The 6,638-nt window shown below is 41.7% G+C and overlaps 1 pseudogene; it reads left to right on the top strand.

Annotated features, from left to right (window-relative positions):
* Positions 1-5,214: 5,214 nt before the first annotated feature.
* LOC143386093 (ER lumen protein-retaining receptor 1 pseudogene) lies at positions 5,215-5,864 on the top strand (annotated as a pseudogene).
* The last annotated feature ends 774 nt before the right edge of the window (positions 5,865-6,638 follow it).

The following is a 6,638-nucleotide window of genomic DNA, read 5'->3' as shown; positions in this document are numbered from 1 at the left end:
TAACACCTCGCCCTGACCTGGTATTACATTGCCTTTTGGCTTCAGAGAGACTGATTTTGATCCTCCCCGTTCTCCTGTGCCCTTTCCATCAATCCTTCATAGCTTTCCAAGTTAACAAAAGAAACTTTAAAAATAGCTGGGGCAGAGGAGGAAGTGCGGACAAGTTCTGTCTTTATCCATGGACTTTCTTCCGGCTGCTTCTGGTTCATTTCGACTCTACGTTCTTTGGCATTCTTTGCTTCCTGGCCCCCAGCTCTGACTTCCATAGCTTGACTCCTGTGTTCAAGTTGGCCTTCTGATAGATGTCCTGGGTTTAGCTGCCCATTCTCCACCCGACATTTTGTGTCTTTCAGTTTTGTAGCACAGCCACATGTAAGAGATGCCCTTTCCACATGCCCCAGTAGTCCTAAGGGACGGATTCATGTCTTGCTCAGTCCTTACCTGACACCCATCCAAAAGAGGAAAAACATCCGTCAGAACCATAATTTCCCAATGTGAGGCCTCAGCTTGTCAAAGTAATTCTGACTTGGTGTCACCTGAATTGGATTTTATGAGCACAATGGAGCATCGGTTTCATCTTGCACTGCTGGTATACGATGGTTAACTTTGTTAAACACTTTGGTATGTTGTATATGTATGAATCCTTAGAAATCATCGGTTCGCCTCGTCACATTGAATCATTCATCTGGAGCACAGCTGAAGGGGTTAATTAAAAACAGCTGCATCTGAAAATGCTGGTATATACTTCCTTCTCAGAGAGCACAGGAAAGACAGACAGAACCCCAAAAAATAAAAAGGAGAACTTCCATGGAGATGGGAGTTCTCCAGAAGCCAGGACGAGTGGGAGTGGAGCCTAAATGCTCTGAGAATCAGGAAAGAATCAGACTGCGCAAATTTAAGTGGGCTGTGGGTAAGTTTAAAGCTTGTCCTACAGTGGCGTTAAAGTGGAAGAGCACATTGCAGTTGAAGAACAAAGCATGGTTAATTCTATGAATGGTGCTTTTCTATTTGAATTACTCATGTATAAAAACAGCTTGGTACTCCTTATCTTACCTGCATTTTATAGTTAATTTGAAAAAAAGTGAGTTAACTATAACTAAAATTATGAGTTTCTTTCTTTATAATTCCCCACTCCCAACCCTGAGGTATTGGGGTTTAAATCCAAGGGTGCTCTACCCCTGAGCTACATTCCCACCCTTTTTATTTTTTAATTTGGAGACAGGTTCTCGCTAAGTTACTGAGTCTGGCTTTCAACTTGTGATCCTCCTGCCACAGCATCTGGAGTTGCTGGGATTACAGGTATATGCCACTATATCTGGCACTTTAAAATTTTAGTTAATTAATTTTAATTTTATCGTCTTAAGAACACTAAATAGGAGTTCTATCCTCTTAAATTTTAAGTGTGTAATACAATATTATTGACCATCGGTATCATGTTGTATAACCAATCTCTAGAGTAATTCATATTACTAAATATTATACCATGTCCTCAGTCCCCGGTGATAATTCTAGACTTTGGTTTTCTGAATTTGACTATTTGATATCTCAAATAAATGAAGTCATACAGTACTTGTTTTTTCCTATATGGCTTATTTCACATGTTCCCGAGGTCCACCCATGTTTTCACACATTACAGAATTTCCTTCTTTGGTAAGGCTGAATGGTATTCCATTGTACATACACGCTACCCTTTCCTTATCCATCCTGATGTTGACGATGTTGAACTTGTTTCCATATCTTTGCTATTGTGAATAGTACTGCAATGAACATGAAAGGGCTATTATCTCTTCAAAATCCTGATTTCAGTTTCTTGGCTACATATACAGTAGTGGGATTGTGGGATCTTATGGCAGTTTTATTTTTAATATTTGAGGAGCCTCTGTATTTCCTGTAGTGGCTGCACCATTTTGTATTCCCACTGGTCTCTCTCACGTCCTCTGTGAGTGAGGGAAAGGGTTCCCCTCCAGAGGGATGGGCTGGCTGAGAAATAAAAGAGAAAATAGTACTACAAAATAACCACAGGACACAGAAATAGAGTTTCAGAGCCTGGGCAGCGATGGGCCAAGCTGACCAGAAAGGAGCCTGGGCCTGGTTTATTTATATTGGAATAGGTCAAAGGGATTCGAGGGAAAGGTCTTCACACAAACAGGATAGAGGTGGGGGCAGCTAGGCTGCTCAGTTCATCTCTGGTGTTGTATGGGACCTTCCTGGGCAGAGCTGACAGGGAGTTCACGCATATGGGGCCATCTTGACAGCGGGATTGCTGCTCTTAATTCCCAAATACCAGATCTTCCCCCTCAGTGTCTTCAATGCTGAAAAGGTCCATATATATTTCATGGGTGGCTTCCTGCACACCAGAAGTGTGCAAGAGTTTAATTTCTCTACATCCTTGCCAAAAAAATTTTTTTTAATACAAACCATCTTAATAAGTGAGGTGATATTTCATTGTAGTTTTGATTTACATTTCTGTGATTATTAGTAATGATGAACATTTTTTCATATACCTGTTGTTCAGTTGAGAAATGTTTCTTCAAGTCTTTAGTCCATTTTCTAATCAGGTTGTTAGTTTTGGGGGTTTTGTTGTTGTTGTTGTTGTTGTTATTGAACTTTATGTGCTTATAAATTTTAAAATCTTTACTCCACATCAGGTATATGGTTTGCAAATATTTTATTCCATTCTTTTGTGTCATATCCATGAAATCATTGCCAAGACCAGTGCCATGAGGCTCCCCCCCTTCATCTTCTTCTAGGAATTTCAATTTCAGGTCTTATGTTTAAGTCTTTAATCCATTTTGAGTTCATTTTTGTGTACGGGATATGCTCAGGGTCCAATTGCATTGTTGTACATGTGGGTATCCACTTTCCCCCAATTTTGTGAAAGAAACTATCCTTTCCCCATTGTGTATTGTTGGCACCCTTGTCAAAGATAATGACTATCTATGCATGAATTTATTTCTGTACTATTTCCTATGCTTTTCAGAATAAATAATATGTATATCATAGTTCTATAAGTGGAAAACAGTTGAATTTAGTAATTGCATTAATTGTGTGTATCATATCATGCACATTTACTCCTTGCTGTTTCTGTTCCTTATCCAAAAAGCATTAAGTTACTATGCTTTGCCATCAGATGCAGAGGCACCATATATGGTTTTCTGTACAGCTTTTCCTGTGACTTAAGCTTTCATTCCCACTGCTTTTTTTTTTAAAAAAAATATTTTTTGTTGTAGATGGATACAATACCTTTTTCATTTTTATTTATTTATTTGTATGTGATGCTGAGGATGGAACCTAGTGCCTCACGCATGCTAGACAAGCTCTCCACCACTGAGTCACAACCCCAATGCTTCTTGCTTATGGAAGCCAGGTCAGGTTGCTCATGCTATGTGATTACCAATTGAATCAAAGCTTATCTCATTTACAACCTGGTGGACGACTCATAAACTCATAGAACTTGGTGGGAGAGGTCCCCTGTCTAACTGAAGCAACAAGATTTCTGTTACATTTTGAACTGGAGAATATGTAAAGAATTTTTTGGTTCAGTATGAAAAAAGAGTGGAGTATTTGTACAAAAATAAGTAGAGAATCAATGGTTAAGATGGAGTTGAGAGTTTGTTTCAATTATTCACAGCCTCCTTAATAGAAAAAGGTTCATTAAGGTGGTCTAAATAAATGTTTCTTATAATCAAGGGAGTCTTCTAGTTTCTTGCTATTCATAGTGTGGTCCACAGACCAGCAGCATTAGCATGATCTGGAAGCTTGTTATAAATGCAGTATTTCAGCCCAACACAAGACCTACTGAACCAGAATCTGCATTGCTGCAAGGTCTCTAGATAATGTATACGCAAGTTAAAGCTCCATTGTAGTATACCTAATGTATCAGACCTCTGTTACTTTTCAGTATACATTCTTCCTTCTTCTACAATAATAGAATTTTAGATAGTCACACTGCTGAGTTCCCAGCTCCACATTTACTTAGCTCCTTTCTACCTGGGTGAGACTACATTCTAGCCAATGGGATGCTTGGAGAAGTAAAAGGAGCTACATATGTGTCTTGCTTTTAAAATAACTAGGTCATCCCCCTGGCTGTGAGCTGCGGAGAACTGTGGCATCTACTTTGGACCCATTAGAGGGAGTCAGTCACAGGTTGAGGACTTCACAGCTACCTCCTAGTACAGGGCTGCCATCTCTCTCTGGACTGCTGCTTTAAAGAGAAGCATGAATCTCTCATTTCAGACATTGCAAATTGAGATATCTTTAGCTCACATGGATACTAACAGTTTATTAACACAGTTAGATGAGCAAGTAGATAGTCTCCTTAGAATTAAATATTTAACTTGTTAATAGCACTTGAATCTGTCTATGATGCCTACATTGAAACAGGCATGAAATGATTAAAAAGTGGGGATAGAAATATAGCTCAGGAATTAATGATAAAATAACTTTTTGATTAATGGGCAAAGGTTATCTGATATAATTCTTACCCAGAGGTTGTTTTTATTAATCACAAAAAGCTGGTCATAAATAAATTTTTATCCAGTCAAGATTAGTCAAGTTTTCAGGAAATTCTGAAATGTGTGTTCTCTGTCACGTGATCTGTAATTTACATGATTTCACCCCTTGGATTTACATAAGCCCCCAACTATGCAAACCAGAACAGAATTAAAACCAAACTTCTCAATTTATGAAGTTTATCTTTCAAAATACGAACATTTAGTAATGTTAGTTAGATATTTCACAGTAATTCACAGTTCTGCTGTGTTACAAGGAAATAACCAAATCCATGTGGGATTTGAAGCATTTTGAGACACAAACTTACTGAATTACTTGGAACCAGGATGACAAGACAAAAATTCATACCAAACCAGAGATGAAGACATTTTCTTATTCATTCTTGGCTAACAAATTTATTAATGCCTTCGTGTGGAGTTTCAAGAGGCGAAATACCAGATACAAAATGCCAGATATATAATACACGTCTCAATTGTATTTTGTGGTGTTTGTATAGAATGTTGTCAAGCCTAACTCAGCCACCAGCTCCAGCCTTGGCTCCCTCTCATTGAGTTCCCTCCCTGGAGTGGAGTCCCCCAGGGGTTGCCTCTCCTGCCCCTCTGCCCATCACCCCCATTGAACAGCAGCCCCAAGGGGCAGCCTACCCCCCAGCCTGCCTCCCTCCATCTCAGCCCTGCCAGAGGCCGCCTCTCCCCCGAGGCCATGAATCTCTTCTGATTCCTGGGAGACCTTTCTCACCTGCTAGACATCATCTTGCTACTTCTTAAAATCTGGAAGTCCCGTTTGTGTACCCAGGATTCCAGGGAAGAGCCAGCTCCTGTTTGCTGTGGTGTTCACTGCCCAGTTCCTGGACCTCTTCACCAACTACATGTCAGTTTACAATACGTGCATGAAGGTGGTCTCCATAGCCAGCTCTTTCTCCACGGTCTGGATGATTTACAGCAAGTTCAAAGCCACTTATGATGGGAACCAAATATGTTCTGGGTGGAGTTCCTTGTTCCCATGGCTGTCCTGGCATTCCTGGTCAAACCATGACTTCACCCCTCTGGAGATCCTCTGGACCTTTTCCATCTACCTGTGGCCCTCTTGTCGCAGCTGTTAGTGGTGAGCAAGGGTGGCCAGGCGGAGACCATCACTCCCTGTTGGCTCTGGGCATCTAGTGCACCTTCTGTCTCTTCAACTGGATCCAGTGCTACCACTTGGAGGGCTTTTTGGATCTCATGGCCCTCGTGGCCGACCTGGTCCAGACAGTTCTCATTTGTGATTTCTTCTACCTCTATATCACCAAAGTCCTAATGGAGAAGAAGCTAAGCTTATGGGCACTGCTCTGGTCCTCACCAGTCCTCTCCTGAGCAGCATCAGGAGGCAGAGGAAGGGGACAGAAGACAAGAGCCTTCCTGTCAGTGGTGACTTCTTAAGGAATCTACCTTTCCCCACTCCCCATACTCACTCCTGCCAGGTTGTGGGGGAGGGCAGCGGAGGACCCAAGTCTTGGGGAGCTCAGGACCTGGGCTCTTCGTAGTTTTTTTGCCTTTTAGAGAAGGAAAAAAAAAATCTTTCCTCTATTTAGCTTTTGATTCTGATGAGTCCTTTCTCTTCTACTCTCTGGCCCCAATTTTTATAAACTGCTTTTGAGTGTCCAATGGGCCAAGGCCGGGCCAGAGGTCTCTTCCCCTCCTGGAGCCCCTCAGGTCCTATCCAGCTTTACCCACAGCCCCACTGGTTGCCAAACAGAAACCTGCCCACACTGCCTGCCCCACCTCTCACAGGACCAGGACCACAGCGATTCCACCCAAGTTCCTGCATTGGGGACAGGGAGGAAGGGAGGCCCAGGAAGTTCTTCCTGATTTTTCATAATAATTTTTCTTTCAGAATTTGGGGTTTTGGACTTTCCTTAGTTTTTGACAAATGAGGGGGACTCTGGACTCAAGCATGGGAAGGGGTCTGGCATGAGGGTCACCACAACTCTAATGTCATGTTTATATACAAAATTTGGGGGTTAATTCTTTGTTCTCTTGAAATAAACAGAGGAAAATGGCGGGGAGCGCGGGGGAGTGTGGAGAATGCTGTCAAGCCAGGCACTGGTGGTGCACATCTGTAATCCCAGCAATTTGGGAGGCTGAGGC

This window comes from Callospermophilus lateralis, chromosome 2, assembly GCF_048772815.1.
Source record: "Callospermophilus lateralis isolate mCalLat2 chromosome 2, mCalLat2.hap1, whole genome shotgun sequence".
Classification (NCBI taxonomy): Eukaryota; Metazoa; Chordata; class Mammalia; order Rodentia; family Sciuridae; genus Callospermophilus; species Callospermophilus lateralis.
Note: the sequence above shows the minus strand (reverse complement) of the source record. Positions and strands in the feature narration are given on the sequence as shown.